Source organism: Triticum dicoccoides, chromosome 6A (assembly GCF_002162155.2).
Source record: "Triticum dicoccoides isolate Atlit2015 ecotype Zavitan chromosome 6A, WEW_v2.0, whole genome shotgun sequence".
Taxonomy (NCBI): Eukaryota; Viridiplantae; Streptophyta; class Magnoliopsida; order Poales; family Poaceae; genus Triticum; species Triticum dicoccoides.
Genome location: NC_041390.1, coordinates 65,053,502 through 65,072,494, shown reverse-complemented (window position 1 = coordinate 65,072,494; position 18,993 = coordinate 65,053,502).

Genomic DNA, 18,993 nt, shown 5'->3' with positions numbered 1-18,993 from the left:
CACCACCTCAATACACTACCGAGGATCCACCTCCGTCTTCCTACGGAAGAGCCATCCTCGGCACTCACACTTATCTTGAGGCTTTTAACAGTTTCCATTTACTTGTCTATGAACTGTATAGGCAACCAAGTAGTCCTTTACCGCGGACGCGGCTATTCGAATAGATTATGATAACCTTGCAGGGGTGTACTTCTTCATACATGTTTCCACCACTTAGCGTCTGCACACGACATGTGCTCGGCAGACTTCAAGCGAAAACCGACGTGGGTGTAGACCACGACCTACCTAAACACTTAAGCCTCTAGTCCAGGTTTATCGCCTATTCAGGTTCCATCCGCAGGGAGTCCGGCCGGGGTTTCCCATACGGCCCCGAACGATGTGAACAGGGTTCCCGAGATACCTAACGGGTATTCGGTACACCATGCCACGTACCTACCGCATCACAGCCCACCCCTACGGTCAGCGCTGTCCACGGCCTCCAGTAGGCTACAAACACCAGAAACTACTTACAACTCCTGGACAGAGAGCTAGGGTGAATAAGAAGTCGAGCGGGGTCATATTTCAGGGCCCAATGCATGGTAGTAGCTGTATCTTAAATCACACATACAGATCTCAGTGCTTCAGGTCGGCTTCAATGAAACAACCCACCATGTACTCCTACATGGCCTCTCATCGATACCTTTACCAAATCGTGTTCACCACACCACTCTCATTACCGACATAAACATTTCACTCTAGCCCATCACCCAGATGAACCAGACCTGACACGACTCTAAGCATAGCAGGCATAGCAAGGTAAGAACAACACATACATATGGCTCAATCAACTCCTACACATGCTAGTGGGTTTCATCTAGTTACTGTGGCAATGACAGGTCATGCAGAGGAAATGGGTTCAACTACCGTAGCACACAGCAGTTTGAAACGCGTTGTCTTAATAGAGCAAAAGAGAGCAGGAGCGAGAACATGGGATTGTATCGATATGATCAAATGGTTGGTTGCTTGCCTGATGGTTCGATGCACTGATACGGTTCTTCGTTAGGGTAATCACGGTACTCCTCGGGGGCAGTACCTGTCGCAAAGGACACCGATACACAACCATCACCAAACAATGTGCAACAATATGATGCATGCATGAAACATGGCAATATGAGTGTGTTGGGCTAATGCAACTAGAACCAGAAGGGTTTGAACAAATTTGAATCAAAGATTCAAATTTCAAACTCAAACATGGCCTTTTAAAGTGCTTTTCCTTGTTCTGCTTAAAACATCAATTAAACTTGTTTGATCATGCATGAAAATAGTACAGATGGATAGATTGGATTTTTCTGATCATTTTTATAATTTGTCTAATTTGGAGTTACAGAATAAAAGTTATGAATTTTTGAAGTTTAAATAATATTCTGGAATTTCCTGATTTAATTTAAATCCAGAAATATAAATATTGCGCCAGCATGACGTCAGCATGACGTCAGAGGTCAACTGCGGCTGGCTGGGGTCAAACCTGACATGTGGGGGCCACACGTCAGTGACAGGGGGGTTTAACAGGATTATGTTAATCCTAATTAGGGATTAGTGGCGCTGGGGCCCACTGGTCAGTGTCAGGGGGGGTAGTTAATTTAACTAATTCGGTTAGTGCTAATCCTAATTAGCTACAGGGCTGGGCCCACCTGTCGGGGACACAGGGGGGGTCCTGCCGTGGTCAAGGTGGGTCAAACCCACCGGCGACATGACGTCGGCGAGGCCCGAGACGGTGGCGCGATGCGGGATCGCGCTACAGGGCACGGGCGAGGCCGTGCTTGGGCTCGTTGGAGAGCCCTTGCTTCCGCGCGTCGAACGGTGGTGGTGGCCGCGCCTGAGGTGGCCGGTACCGACGACGGCGACGACCGTGGCGGCTGCCGGAGCTCGGTTGAGCTCGGGGTCGAGGCTACAACGGCTGCGGGGATGTGGGGTTGGCACCTACGGCTTCTACGCGGTGCGGTGAGGACGTGGGTGTGCTCCGTTGGGCGCTACGGTGACTGTGGCCACGACGGCGACGAGGCACGGCGGCGGCGAGCTTCGGAGCTCAAGGGGGCGGCAGCTACAGGAGGCTAGGGACGACGGGGCAAGGGGGAATCGGGTCAGTGGCTCACCGCGGAGCTGCAGGGATGGTTAGCGGGCTCGGGGACGTCCGGTAGCTCCCGATTCGACGGCGACGATCTCCGGTGGCCGAGGAGGGGAACGGCGACGTGGGCGGCGATGCAGGGCTTCCGAAGGGGCCTGGCTTGGTGGGGAGGAAGAGGGGGTCGCGGCGGAGCTCCTGAGCTCAACGGAGGGGCGAGGGGTGGCCGGTGACGGCTGCTGTGGCGAACGGCGGCGATGGTGGTGTTCGACCGTGTGAGAGAGAGCGAGGGAGAGGAGGGAAGAACCGAGGGAGAGTGAGAGAGAGCAGGGGGGAGGGCGTGGCGTCGTCCGGGGCATCGAGCAAGGAGGGGAGGGCAGGCAGGCAGGCGAGCAGGTGGCGTGGCGCGGTGGCGCGCGCGCGCCGGCCACACTCCCCTCCCTCTGTCGAGGACGAAGACGACAGAGGAGGGAGGCGGGCTGGGCCGCCTGCTGGCTGGGCCGGCCAGCTGGCTGGGCTGCACAGGGAGGAGCCCAGGTAAGGCTCTCCCTTTTAATTATTTCTGTTTTTCTAATTTCTGACATTTGTTTTGATTTAAATAAAATATTAAATCATTTATTTACCTTATGCCAATTTTTGCAGGGGCTAGATATATTATTCCAGAGCTCCTTTATAATTGGCATAATATTTGGACATATATTAATATATATAACTAATATATTTCCAATGCAAATATTTATGCATTAAATCCAAATGCCCAAAATAAATACCTATGAGCTCTTAAAAATATTGGTTTGATTTTTATCTCTGTCCAACATTTTCAGAGAGCAACATGAGCATTTTCTTGGACCCCTTTGGAGAAATTTTTATTTGGATCATTTTCAAAAATGATTCTGAGGGTTTCACAAATCCCCATTTCAAATTAAATGGAATTTTAAACATGATGCACACACTCTGATGCATGACTAGCTAGGGTGTGACACTGCAAAGGCACTAATCTGTCCCAAGGGGCTATGGAGGAGTTTTGTCAACGTGAGCACATCCGGCTTGATATTTCTTCTGTAGCTCATCCTCAATCCAGTGGTCAAGTTGAGAGAGCAAATCAGGAAATTTTGAAAGGTCTCAAACCCCGGCTTATGATTCCCTTACAACAAACGCCGGGTTGTTGGGTAGAGGAATTACCCTTGGTGTTGTTGAGTATCAACACCACACCTAACAGGTCTATAGGTTACACACCTTTCTTCATGGTTTATGGAGCAGAAGGAGTGTTTCCTAGTGACATCCGTCATGACTCGCCCCGTGTGGTGGCTTATGTTGAAGCTAATAATGAACAAGCCAGACAGGATGCACTCGACTTGTTGGATGAAGAAAGAGACTTAGCGGTGGCTCGGTTAGCAATTTATCAACAGGACCTGTGCCGTTATCACAGCCACTGGGTCAAATCCAGGACTTTTCAAGAAGGCGACCTGGTGCTCCGGCTCATCTAGGATCTGTCAGATGCGCACAAGCTATCCCCACCTTGGGAAGGACCCTTTGTGGTCAGCAAGAACTTAAACAACGGGTCGTATTACCTCATTGATGTTCGAGAACACAAAGATTCACGTCAATCGGAGGAGGAGACCCGCCGGCCATGGAACATTGCTCAACTTCGGCCATACTACACATGAGCTACTGGTTCTCGTCATGTACATACTTTAACATTGTATATACCATGATAAGTAATAAAGTAAGACCATCTGTCTCTTTTCTTTTCAAAGATTATGCATCTTTGTTATTTCTTATTCTCAAATGACTATTAAGGAGCTGATCATATTTGAATCAAGTCTAACCTTTTTTGGTCCGGCTTATGATCGTATTTGAATCTAGCTGCAATTATCATGGTCACTTGGGGGCTTCCTATTCAAACATAGGTCGTATTCGAACCAAATGGAACATAGCTGTCGTAACCCTCTTGATCGGCTCAAGGCCAAACTCACTAGGGGGCTTCTTGATCGTATCTGAATCATAGCTTAACCCCTTTTGGGTCCGACTTAGATTGTATTCGAATCAGGGTCGTTAAAAACCTCTCAAGGTCATTTGGGGGCTTCCTGTTCAAACATAGGTCATATTCGAACCAAAGAGAACATAGCTGTTGGTACCCTCTTGATCGGCGCAACGCCACAACCACTAGGGGCTATATGGTCGTATTCGAACCTTAGCTTAACCCCTTTGGTCCGGTTTACTAATCGTATTCGAATCAGAAGCCACCAACCTTTAAATATAAGGTTAAATCATACTTGTTAACTTTTATTTGCCTTTGAGCTTTCTTGTTGCAAATAATTAGCATGATCTTTTTTGCCAGTTTGTCTATTTGACAACATGGCTACCAAGGTATGATGATCATTGAAGTATTTAAAGGTATTGATTTATCAGAAAGATTGAATTATCGGCTTGATTACCCGGGTTACTCAAGCTGGTGGTCTAAGGATCAAAGGTACAAGTGTGGCTATTATTTATATATAATTGCCTGCTGCATTAACTAAAGAGTTAGTTTCAGCCCTTGTCCGTTATTCATATCTGCTTTCTGTTTTCTATTATGATAAACATATTGGATATAAGCCGGGTGTTTTAACCTGTTCGGTTCTAAGCCGCCAAACAAATTTTTTCTTGTCTCTATAGGGAACAGATTTAAAGTGTTGCAGAAACAATCATCAAATATAATGCATATATTGCCATCAGGAAACATGGAGTCACATACAGTGTTTTATGCACGATGGCATAAGAAAGGCATTCAGTGTTTTCACAGCTAACCTATTACATGGCCTTTTTTAAGCCAATGAAGGTGGTTATTATTCCTCCCTCGCCGGGTCACTGCCCTCTGTTGGCTGGAAGTTAGGTCTTGACCAGTCAAAACCATTCACGATGACTCGAATTCTGCTTCATCGTCGATCAGGCCCGCCGGGTCAACTTTCGGGGCAAATGTATTTTCTCTTACAGGCGGTATCAAGTCCGTCACCTTGTACGAGGGAGTCGCCATCTTCTTATTTTCAGCATCAATACCCGGTTGATATTTGTCAATATTGGTATCATCTCCAAGGGTAGTTACCTAAGGCCGGACTCCGCGCACGCAAGCCACGAAGTCATCCTGCTCAAAGGGAGATCCGTCTTCCTTCACGGTGGGATAGCCTCTGGCCACGTCCGCCGGGTCTAGGTCTGGCACCCAAGCCTTGGAGCGGCTCAGGGCAGTCAAAGCCTCGGCTCGTGCACAGGACCGTTTCACTTCTTGAAATCTGGCAGGCAGGATTGACAGTTTCTTCAGGACGTCGCTGAGCCGGTTGGGTCCTTGATTGGCAGGAGAGATGGCGGCAAGTGCTCGCTATGCGCCAATAGACAGTTGTTCTACCAAAGTATACACTGCGTTCAGTTTAATCAAAGGATCTTGGCTCAGATTTTTGCTTCGTGGGCCTGCACATATTTTATACACAAAGTCAGCTGGCGGCTTATGCTCCGGATCAGTAAAAAGCACACAAAATTAAAGTCAGACGGCTTACCAAAGATGGCAGCCACCATTTGAGACACCCGGCCCTTTAAACCGTTCAGCTCTGTTGAAATCTCTTCAAGGGCTGTTGTGGCCTTCTCAGCGCAGTCCCAAGGCTTATGTGATGTGCATTACCGAGAGGGCCCAGAGATACCTCTCCGACAATCGGAGTGACAAATCCTAATCTCGAAATACGCCAACCCAACATTCACCTTTGGAGACACCTATAGAGATCCTTTATAATCACCCAGTTACGTTGTGACGTTTGGTAGCACACAAAGTGTTCCTCCGGTAAACGGAGTTGCATAATCTCATAGTCATAGGAACATGTATAAGTCATGAAGGAAGCAATAGCAACATACTAAACGATCATGTGCTAAGCTAATGGAATGGGTCATGTCAATCACATCATTCTTCTAATGATGTGATCCCGTTAATCAAATAGCAACTCTTTTGTTCATGGTTAGGAAACATAACCATCTTCGATTAACGAGCTAGTCAAGTAGAGGCATACTAGTGACACTCTGTTTGTCTATGTATTCACACATGTATTATGTTTCCGGTTAATACAATTCTAGCATGAATAATAAACATTTATCATGATATAAGGAAATAAATAATAACTTTATTATTGCCTCTAGGGCATATTTCCTTCAGTCTCCCACTTGCACTAGAGTCAATAATCTAGTTCACATCGCCATGTGATTCAACACTAATAGTTCACATCACCATGTGATTAACACCCATAGTTCACATTGTCATGTGACCTATACCCAAAGGGTTTACTAGAGTCAGTAATCTAGTTCACATCGTTTATGTGATTAGCACCCAAAGAGTACTAAGGTGTGATCATGTTTTGCTTGTGAGATAATTTTAGTAAACGGGTCTGTCACATAGAGAGCCGTAAGTATTTTTGCGAATTCTATGTCTACATTGCTCTGCACGGAGCTACTCTAGCTAATTGCTCCCACTTTCAATATGTATCTAGATCGAGACTTAGAGTCATCCAGATTTGTGTCAAAACTTGCATCGACGTAACTTTTTATGACGAACCTTTCTTTTTCACCTCCATAATTGAGAAATATTTCCTTATTCCACTAAGGATAATTTTGACCGCTGTCCAGTGATCTACTCTTAGATCACTATTGTACTCCCTTGCTTAACACAGTGTAGGGTATACAATAGATCTGGTACACGGCATGGCATACTTTATAGAACCTATGGCTGAGGCATAGGGAATGACTTTCATTCTCTTTCTATCTTCTGCCGTGGTCGGGTTTTGAGTCTTACTCAATTGCACACCTTGTAACACAGCCAAGAACTCTTTCTTTGACTGTTCCAATTTTTGAACTACTTCAAAATATTGTCAAGGTATGTACTCATTGAAAAAAAAACTTATCAAGCGTCTTGATCTATCTCTATAGATCTTGATGCTTAATATGTAAGTAGCTTCACCGAGGTTTTCTTTGAAAAAATCCTTTCAAACACTCCTTTATGCTTTGCAGAATAATTCTACATTATTTCCGATCAACAATATGTCATACACATATTCTTATCAGAAATGTTGTAGTGCTCCCACTCACTTTCTTGTAAATACAGGCTTCACCTCAAGTCTGTATAAAACTATATGCTTTGATCAACTTATCAAAGCGTATATTCCAACTCCGAGATGCTTGCACCAGTCCATAGATGGATCGCTGGAGCTTGCATATTTTGCTAGCACCTTTAGGATTGACAAAACCTTCTGGTTGCATCATAGACAACTCTTCTTTAAATCCATTAAGGAATGTAGTTTCGTTTATCCATTTGCCAGATTTCATAAAAATGCGGCAATTGCTAACATGATTTTGACAGACTTAAGCATCGCTACGAGTGAGAAAATTTCATCGTAGTCAACACCTTGAACTTTGTCAAAAACCTTTTTCGACAAGTCTAGCTTTGTAGATAGTAACACTACTATCAGCGCCCGTCTTCCTCTTGAAGATCCATTTATTTCTATGGCTTGCCGATCATCGGGCAAATCCATCAAAGTCCATACTTTGTTCTCATACATGGATCATATCTCAGATTTCATGGCCTCAAACCATTTCGCGGAATCTGGGCTCATCATCGCTTCCTCATAGTTCACAAGTTCGTCATGGTCTAGTAACATGACTTCCAGAACAGGATTACCGTACCACTCTGGTGCGGATCTCACTCTGGTTTACCTACGAGATTTTGTAGTAACTTGATCTGAAGTTACATGATCATCATCATTAGCTTCCTCACTAATTGGTGTAGTAGTCACAAGAGTAGATTTCTGTGATGAACTACTTTCCAATAAGGGAGAAGGTACAATTACCTTATCAAGTTTTCTACTTTCCTCCTACTCACTTCTTTCGAGAGAAACTCCTTCTTTAGAAACTTTCCGAATTTAGCAACAAAAGTCTTGCCTTCAGATCTGTGATAGAAGGTGTATCCAATAGTTTCCTTTGGATATCCTATGAAGACGCACTTCTCCGATTTAGGTTTGAGCTTATCAAGTTGAAACTTTTTCACATAAGCATTGCAACCTCAAACTTTAAGAAATGACAGCTTAGGTTTCTTGCTAAACCATAGTTCATACGGTGTCATCTCAAACGGATTTAGATGGTGCCCTATTTAACGTGAATGTAGTTGTCTCTAATGTATAACCCCAAAACAATAGCGGCAAATCTGTAAGAGACATCATAGATCGCACCATATCAAATAAAGTACGATTACGACGTTCGAACACACCATTACACTGGTGGTGTTCCAGGTGGCGTGAGTAGTGAAACTATTTCACATTGTTTTAGCTGAAGACCAAACTCGTAATTCAAATACTCTTCTCCATGATCAGATCGTAGAAACTTTATTTTCTTGTTACGATGATTTTCCACTTCACTCTGAAATTCTTTGAACTTTTCAAATGTTTCAAACTTATGTTTCATCAAGTAGATATACTCACATCTGCTCAAATTATCTGTGAAGAACAGAAAATAATGATACCTGTCGCGAGCCTCAATATTCATCGGACCACATACATCAGTATGTATGATTTCCAACAAATCTGTTGCTCGCTCCATTGTTCCGAAGAACGGAGTCTTAGTCATCTTGCCCATGAGGCATGGTTCGCAAGCATCAACTGATTCATAATCAAGTGATTCCAAAAGCCCATCAGCATGGATTTTCTTCATGCGCTTTACACCAATATGACCTAAACGGCAGTGCCACAAATAAGTTTGCACTATCATTATTAACTTTGCATCTTTTGGTTTTAATATTATGTTTATGTGTATCACTACGATCGAGATCCAACGAACTATTTTCATTGGGTGTGTAACCATATAAGGTTTTATTCATGTAAACAGAACAACAATTTATTCTCTTACTTAAATGAATAACCGTATTACAATAAACATGATCAAATCATATTCATGCTCAACGCTAACACAAAATAACACTTATTTAGGTTCAACACTAATCCCGAAAGTATAGGGAGTGTGCGATGATGATCATATCAATCTTGGAACTACTTCCAACACACATCATCACTTCACCCTTAACTAGTTTCTGTTCATTCTGCAACTCCCGTTTCGAGTTACTACTCTTAGCAATTGAACCAGTATCAAATACCGAGGGGTTGCTACGAACACTAGTAAAATACACATTAATAATCTGTATATCAAATATACCTTTGTTCACTTTGCCATCCTTCTTATCCGCCAAATACTTGGGGCAGTTCCGCCTCCAGTGACCAGCCCCTTTGCAGTAGAAGCACTTAGTCTCAGGCTTAGGACCAAACTTGGGCTTCTTCACTTGAGCAGCAACTTGCTTGTCGTTCTTCTTGAAGTTCCCCTTCTTCCCTTTGCCCTTTTATTGAAACTAGTGGTCTTGTCAACCATCAACACTTGATGTTTTTCTTGATTTCTACCTTCGTTGATTTCAGCAACACGAAGAGCTTGGGAGTTGTTTCCGTTATCCCTTGCATATTATAGTTCATCACGAAGTTCTACTAACTTGGTGATGGTGACTAGAGAATTCTGTCAATCACTATCTTATCTGGAAGATTAACTCCCACTTGATTCAAGCGATTGTAGTACCCAGACAATCTGAGCACATGCTCACTAGTTGAATGATTCTCCTCCATCTTTTAGCTATAGAACTTGTTGCATACTTCATATCTCTCAACTCGGGTATTTGCTTGAAATATTAACTTCAACTCCTGGAACATCTCATATGGTCCATGACGTTCAAAACGTCTTTGAAGTCCCAATTCTAAGCCATTAAGCATGGTGCACTAAACTATCAAGTAGTCATCATATTGAGCTAGCCAAACGTTCATAACGTCTGCATCTGCTCCTGCAATAGGTCTGTCACCTAGCGGTGCATCATGGACATAATTCTTCTGTGTAGCAATGAGGATAAACCTCAGATCACGGATCCAATCCGCATCATTGCTACTAACCTCTTTCAACACAATTTTCTCTAGGAACATATCAAAATAAACACAGGGAAGCAACAACGCGAGCTATGGATCTACAACATAATTTGCAAAATACTACCAGGACTAAGTTCTTGATAAATTTAAGTTCAATTTAATCATATTACTTAAGAACTCCCACTTAGATAGACATCCCTCTAATCCTCTAAGTGATCACGTGATCCAAATCAACTAAACCATGTCCGATCATCACGTGAGATGGAGTAGTTTCATTGGTGAACATCACTATGTTGATCATATCTACTATATGATTCACGCCCGACCTTTCAGTCTCTGTGTTCCGAGGCCATATATGTATATGCTTGGCTCGTCAAGTATAACCTGAGTATTCTGCGTGTGCAACTGTTTTGCACCCGTTGTATTTGAACGTAGAGCCTATCACACCCGATCATCACGTGGTGTCTCAGCACAAAGAACTTTCGCAACGGTGCATACTCAGGGAGAACACTTCTTGATAATTAGTGAGAGATCATCTTAAAATGCTACCGTCAATCAAAGCAAGATAAGATGCATAAATGATAAACATCACATGCAATCAATATAAGTGATATGATATGGCCATCATCATCTTGTGCTTGTGATCTCCATCTTCGAAGCACCGTCATGATCACCATTGTCACCGGCGCGACACCTTGATCACCATCGTAGCATCGTTGTTGTCTCGCCAATCTTATGCTTCCACGACTATCGCTACCGCTTAGTGATAAAGTAAAGCATTACAGCGCAATTGCATTGCATACAATAAAGCGACAACCATATGGCTCCTGCCAGTTGCCGATAACTTGGTTACAAAACATGATCATCTCATACAATAAAATTTAGCATCATGTCTTAACCATATCACATCACAACATGCCCTGCAAAAACAAGTTAGACGTCCTCTACTTTGTTGTTGCAAGTTTTACGTGGCTGCTACGGGCTTAAGCAAGAACCAATCTTACCTACGTATCAAAACCACAACGATAGTTTTTCAAGTTGGTGTTGTTTTAACCTTCGCAAGGACCGGGCGTAGCCACACTCGGTTCAACTAAAGTTGGAGAAACTGTCACCCGCTAGCCACCTTTGTGCAAAGCACGTCGGGAGAACCGGTCTCGCGTAAGCGTATGCGTAATGTCGGTCTGGTCCGCATCGTCCAACAATACCGCCGAACCAAAATATGACATGCTGGCAAGCAGTATGACTTATATCGCCCACAACTCACTTGTGTTCTACTCGTGCATATAAAATCAACACATAAAACCTAGGCTCGGATGCCACTGTTGGGGAACGTAGTAATTTCAAAAAAATTCCTACGCACACTCAAGATCATGGTGATGCATAGCAACGAGAGGGGACAGTGTGATCTACGTACCCTTGTAGACCGACAGCAGAAGCGTTAGCACAACGCGGTTGATGTAGTCGTACGTCTTCACGGCCCGACCGATCAAGCACCGAAACTACGGCACCTCCGAGTTTTAGCACACGTTCAGCTCGATGACGATCCCCGGACTCCGATCCAGCAAAGCGTCGGGGAAGAGTTCCGTCAGCACAACGGCGTGGTGACGATCTTGATGTTCTATCGTCGCAGGGCTTCGCCTAAGCACCGCTAAGATATTATCGAGGATTATGGTGGAAGGGGGCACCGCACACGGCTAAGAAAACGATCACGTGGATCAACTTGTGTGTGTTTGGGGTGCCCCCTGCCCCCGTATATAAAGGAGCAAGGGGGAGGCCGGCCGGCCCTTGTGGGCGCGCCAAGGAGGAGTAGGATTCCTACTCCTAGTTGGACTAGGTTTCCACCTTTCCTAGTCCAACTAGGAGAAGGGGGGAAAGGGGGGAAGAGGGGAAGGAAGGGAGAGAGGGGCCGCGCCCCAAACCCCTTGTCCAATTCGGACTGGGCTTGGGAGGGGCGCGCACCACCTCCTGGTCCTTCCCACTAAGGCCCATTAAGGCCCATTGCTTCTTCCTCGTATTCCCGTAACTCCTCGGTACCTCCGAAAATACCCGAATCACTCGGAACCTTTCCGACGTCCGAATATAGTCGTCCAATATATCGATTTTTACGTCTCGACCATTTCGAGACTCCTCATCATGTCCCTGATCTCATACGGGACTCCGAACTCCTTCGGTACATCAAACCTCATAAATTCATAATATAACTGTCATTGAAACCTCAAGCGTGCGGACCCTACGGGTTCGAGAACAATGTAGACATGACCGAGACACATCTCCGGTCAATAACCAATAGCGGAACCTAGATGCTCATATTGGCTCCCACATATTCTACGAAGATCTTTATCGGTCAAACCGCATAACAACATACGTTGTTCCCTTTGTCATCGGTATGTTACTTGCCCGAGATTCGATCGTCGGTATCTTAATACCTAGTTCAATCTCGTTATCGGCAAGTCTCTTTACTCGTTTCATAATACATCATCTTGCAACTAACTTATTAGTTGTAATGCTTGCAAGGCTTATGTGATGTGCATTACCGAGAGGGCCCAGAGATACCTCTCCGACAATCAGAGTGACAAATCCTAATCTCGAAATATGCCAACCAACATTCACCTTTGGAGACACCTGTAGAGCTCCTTTATAATCACCTAGTTACGTTGTGACGTTTGGTAGCACACAAAGTGTTCCTCCGATAAACGGGAGTTGCATAATCTCATAGTCATAGCAACATGTATAAGTCATGAAGAAAGCAATAGCAACATACTAAACGATCGTGTGCTAAGCTAATGGAATGGGTCATGTCAATCACATCATTCTTCTAATGATATGATCCCGTTAATCAAATAACAACTCTTTTGTTCATGGTTAGGAAACATAACCATCTTCGATTAACGAGCTAGTCAAGTAGAGGCATACTAGTGACACTCTGTTTGTCTATGTATTCACACATGTATTATGTTTCCGGTTAATACAATTCTAGCATGAATAATAAACATTTATCATGATATAAGGAAATAAATAATAACTTTATTATTGCCTCTAGGGCATATTTCCTTCAGTCTTAGGGCTTGGTGGGGGCTATGTATCATAAAACACAATTAATCCTTCACTCTGATTTTTTTCTCCCCGAAAGCAAACATATAGAGTTGGAGTTGAGGTCGAAGGAGCTCCAGGGGGCCCACGAGGTAGGGGGCATGCCCAGGGGGGGCAGGCGCGCCCCCACCCTCGTGGGTAGGGTGTGGGCCCCCTGGTCTTCAACTTTGTAAGGATTTTTTATTATTTCCAAAAAGATGTTCCGTGAAGTTTCTGGTCATTCCGAGAACTTTTGTTTCTGCACATAAATAACACCATGGCAATTCTGCTGAAAACAACATTAGTCCGGGTTAGTTCCATTCAAATCATGCAAGTTAGAGTCCAAAACAAGGGCAAAAGTGTTTGGAAAAGTAGATACGACGGTGACGTATCAACTCCCCCAAGCTTAAACCTTTGCTTGTCCTCAAGCAATTCAGTTGATAAACTGAAAGTGATAAAGAAAAACTTTTACAAACTCTGTTTGCTCTTGTTGTTGTAAATATGTAAAGCCGGCATTCAAGTTTTCAGCAAAGATTATGAACTAACCATATTCACAATAACGCTTAGGTCCCATGTTTACTCATATCAATGTCATAATCAACTAGCGAGCAATAAAAATAAATCTCGGATGACGACACTTTCTCGAAACAATCATAATATGATATAACAAGATGGTATCTCGCTAGCCCTTTCTGACACCGCAAAACATAAATGCAGAGCACCTTTAAAGATCAAGGACTGACTAGACATTGTAATTCATGGTAAAAGAGATCCAATCAAGTCATACTCAATGTAAACTAACAGTAATGAATGCAAATGATAGTTGTGCTCTCCAGCTAGTGCTTTTTAATAAGAGGATGATGACTCAACATAAAAGTAAATAGATAGGCCCTTCGCAGAGCGAAGAAGGGATTTGTTGAGGTGCCAGAGCTCGGTTTTGAAATAGAGGTGAATAATATTTTGAGCAGTATACTTTCATTGTCAACATAACAACCAAGAGATGGCGATATCTTCCATGCTACGCACATTATAGGCGGTTCCCAAACAGAATGGTAAAGTTTATATTCCCCCTCCACCAACAAGCATCAATCCATGGCTTGCTCGAAACAACGAGTGCCTCCAACTAACAAGAGTCCCAGGGGGAGTTTTGTTTGCAATTATTTTGATTTGATTTGCATAAAGCATGGGACTGGTCATCCCAGTTACCAGCCACTTTCTCGTGAGTGAGGAGCGGAGTCCACTCCTCTTGAGAATAACCCACCTTACATGGAAGATACATACAACCCTAGTTGATACATGAGCTATTCGAGCATACAAAACAGGATATTTATTTAAAGGTTTAGAGTTTTGCACATACAAATTTACTTGGAACGGGAGGTACATACCGTACATAGGTAGGTATGGTGGACTCATATGGAATAACTTTGGGGTTTAAGGAGTTGGATGCACAAGTAGTATTCCCGCTTAGTACAGGTGAAGGCTAGAAAAAGACTGGGAAGCGACCAGCTAGAGAGCGACAACAGTCATGAACATGCGTTAAAATTAATCAACACCGAATGCAAGCATGAGTAGGATATAATACACCATGAACATAAATATCGTGAAGGCTATATTGATTTTGTTTCAACTACATGCGTGAACATGCGCCAAGTCAAGTCACTTAAATCATTCAGAGGAGGATACCACCCTATCATACCACATCACAACCATTTTAATAGAATGTTGGCACGCAAGGTAAACCATTATAAGCTCCTAGCTAATCAAGCATGGCACAAGAAACTATGATCTCTAGTTGTCATTGCAAACATGTTTATTCATAATAGGCTGAATCAGGAACGATGAACTAATCATATTTACAAAAACAAGAGAGGTCGAGTTCATACCAGCTTTTCTCATCTCAATCAGTACATCATATATCGTCATAATTGCCTTTCACTTGCGTGACCGAATGATGTGGATAATAATAATAGTGCGCGTGCATTGGACTAAGCTGGAATCTGCAAGCATTCAGTAAACAGGAGAAGACAAGGCAGTATGGGCTCTTTTTTCAGATCAACAATAATGCATATAAGAGCCACTTCAACAATTTAATCATGGTCTTCTCCTATCGACCCCCAAAGAAAAGAAAAGAAATAAAACTATTTACACGGGAAGGCTCCCAACAAGCAAAAAGAAGAACATGAAATTGTTTTGGGTTTTCTTTTTAATTACTACTATAAGCATGGAAAGTAAACTAATTAAAATCTACAACTAAATTTTTTGGTTTTTCTTAAGGTTTATTAAACACACAAGAAGAAAGCTTAAAAAGAGAAAATAAACTTGCATGGATGATACAATGAAAAAGTATGAGCACCGACATCTAGCAATGAGTGTGTGAACATGAATGTAATGTCGGTGAGACATACGTACTCCCCCAAGCTTACGCTTTTGGCCTAAGTTGGTTTATTGCCACGGATGGCCTGGCGGATTTCCATAGTAATAATTGGGGTCGTACTGCGAAGAAGAAGACTCCGATTGCCACTGGTTGGCAATCATCTCTAGATCCCACTGGTAATTAGAATGTCGTGGAGGATCAACTTGTGGTTCGGACTCTGGCTCTGTGGCTGATGTAGGGTTCCGATAGACGTGAATAGCCTCTAACGGAACAAGGTATTGGCCTGCAGATAAATCAAACAAGGAAGGAGCAGGCAGGGTAATAGTCTCAGGATGATGTTTATCAAAGAACAATTTGTATTTAAGCTCCCCTTCCCTATTCTTAACAATAAAATCGTGTGCCACCATACTCTTATAATCTAAATAAACAGGAGGCAGTAATTTTTCTTCCTTCTCATAATGCCTAATAGGTATGTTAAAATGTGCAGCTAGGCATGAAGCATAGATGCCTCCAAAGATGGGGCCCTTTGTACGGTTCAGACTTAACCGTTTAGCAATAATATCGCCCATACTAACAGAGTTATCACAGAATAAACCGTGGAACAAAATAATAATATCAGGAACACTAAGGTTTCCACAGTTTCCGCGACCAATTAAGCAACGACTAGAAAATATTGCAAAGTAGCGTACAACGGGAAAATCTATGCTAGTGATTCGTGCATCGGAAACCTTCCTCGTTTCCCCTACAGTGATGGTATCAATAAACCCATCCACATCACCGTGGTCTGGTTCCTCTATTGTGCCCTCGAAAGGGATCAAACAAACCCGACAAAAATCATAAAATGACATCTTCTTATGCTCATCATATAAATAAAACTCCACCGTAGGCGGTGAGCTCCTAGCATGGAAATGAAAGTTTTGCACAAAGATATTGGTGAGTAAGAGATACTATTCGCGTTGGTCATGGAGGAAGGCGGTGAGGCCTGCATTCTCATCCAATTCATAAATATCATCATAAATCCCGGCTACACTCAAGAAATCATTGGAAGGCCATTCACACGGCTGAACCTCCGTGGTGCGAGGCAGATTATATTTGGGCCTCACTGCTTTTTCATTTCGCTTTTCCTTCGATCTTCGGCTTGATGAGTGCCTCAAAAATCTCTTCATTATTTTCTGAAAAATTCTGAAATTTTTAGTAACTTCAAAGAAAAGTGAGCCAAGCTCAATAAAATTGATAGCAACTACTCCTACAAGTGCCTCGAGCCTACATCATGCATTGGAACTACTAGGAACCATATAAATTTGACATGCAAGCTCAAGAACAGGGTCACCTAGGTAGCACAATTTTGCAATGAATAGAGCACTAGAACAAAAACTAATTGGACCAATGGAGGAGTCACATAGCAACGAATAATCCCACAAGCAGTTTTGTGAGAGGTGCTTTGAGCAAGGAGATAAAAAATGGCAGCAAAATGAGCTTGGACTCGGGTTTGAACTGGATAATCGTGTTTGTGGGAGGAAGGAATGTGTGGGTGCAGGACTAAGTGGAGGAGGGCCACCGTGGGCCCACGAGGCAGGGGGCGCGCCCTGTAGGGGTGGGCACGCCCTGGACCCTCGTGGCCAGGTGCTTGCTCCCCTGCTGTGTTCTCTTTGCCAGATATTCCCAAATAGTCCAAAAAATCATATTTAAATTTCAGGGCATTTGGAGAACTTTTATTTTCGGGGTATTTTTATATTGCACGGATAATTCAGATAACAGACAGAAAATATTATTTTCATTTTATTTAATATAAATAACAGAAAGTAAAAGGTGGGTACAGAGAGTTGTGTTTTCCAAATTCATCCATCTCATGCTCATCAAAAGGAATCCACTAACAAGGTTGATCAGGTCTTGTTAACAAACTCAATCCGAATAACATGGAACCGGAGAATCTTCGAATAACACTAGGTTACCTCAACGGGGATATGCACATCCCCAATAATAAGAATATCATATTTCTTCTTGACAGCAGGAAGAGGAAATTCAAAACCTCCAAAAATAATCGATGGAATTTTTCCAATAGAATTGATACTGTGGACTTGAGGTTGTTTCCTCGGAAAGTGTACCGTATGCTCATTACCATTAACATGAAAAGTGGCATTTCCTTTGTTGCAATCAATAACAGCCCCTGCAGTATTCAAAACTGGTCTTCCAAGAATAATAGACATACTATCATCTTCGGGAATATCAAGAATAACAAAGTCCATTAAAATAGTAACGTTTGCAACCACAACAGGCACATCCTCACAAATAGCGACATGTATAGCAGTTGATTTATCAGCCATTTGCAAAGATATTTCAGTAGGTGTCAACTTATTAAAATCAAGTCTACAATATAAATAGAGAGGCATAACACTAACACCGGCTCCAAGATCACATAAAGCAATTTTAACATACTTTCTTTTAATGGAGAATGGTATAGTGGGTACTCCTGGATCTCCAAGTTTCTTTGGTATTCCACCTTTAAAAGTGTAATTAGCAAGCATGGTGGAAATTTCAACTTCCGGTATCTTTCTTTTATTAGTAACAATATCTTTCATATACTTATCATAAGGATTCATTTTGAGCATATCAGTTAATCGCATATGCAAAAAGATAGGTCTAATCATTTCAGCAAAGCACTCAAAATCCTCATCATCTTTTTTCTTAGATGGTTTGGGAGGAAAAGGCATGGGTTTCTGAACCCGTGGTTCTCTTTCTTTACCATGTTTCCTAGCAACAAAGTCTCTATTTGTCACATCCCTAGCTTTACCCTGGCCATGGACTAGCTTGGTTGCTGCATCATGTTTAAATTTAAATGAAATTTGAACTGAGGAATTCAGAAGCCTCAAAACCCTAATTAAAAGAAGGGCAAGCACCCTTTAAATTGCATTCTGTGAATCCAAAATGCCCTAAAAATAGTTTTGTGAATTTTGGCAAGAGTTATATATCAAACCAAAATTCTGGAATATTTTTAAGGAATTATTTGGTCTCTGAATTTAAATCAATAATCTATTTGAATTTGGGGATATATTCATAATATATAATGAATATATTTTCAAATGCTTTGAAATGTTTTATGTACTTTTGGAATAGTCCAGAGAGGTAACATAAAATATTTCAGAATGTTTTGGCACTGTATGAAATTATTTTGGAATTGAAAAAAGTGGCAAAAGATATTAAATAAAACAAACAGAACAGGAAAAAAAATAAAAAAAGAACAGAGCTTACCTGGCCTCACCGTGCAGCCCACCAGAGCCGGCCCAGCTCCCCAGCCGGCCCAGCCCACCTCCTCCTCCTTTGTCCTCTTCCTCCTCTGCCAGGAGGACGAGCAGAGGCGAGGCGTGGCGCTCGCCGACGCTGCCCCGGCCACCTCCTGCTTTCCCCCCCCCTAGCCACCTCCTGCTTCCTCCCCAGCGACGCCCCGGACGACGCCACGCACCCCCTGCACCGCTCCCCTCTCCCCGTGCCCC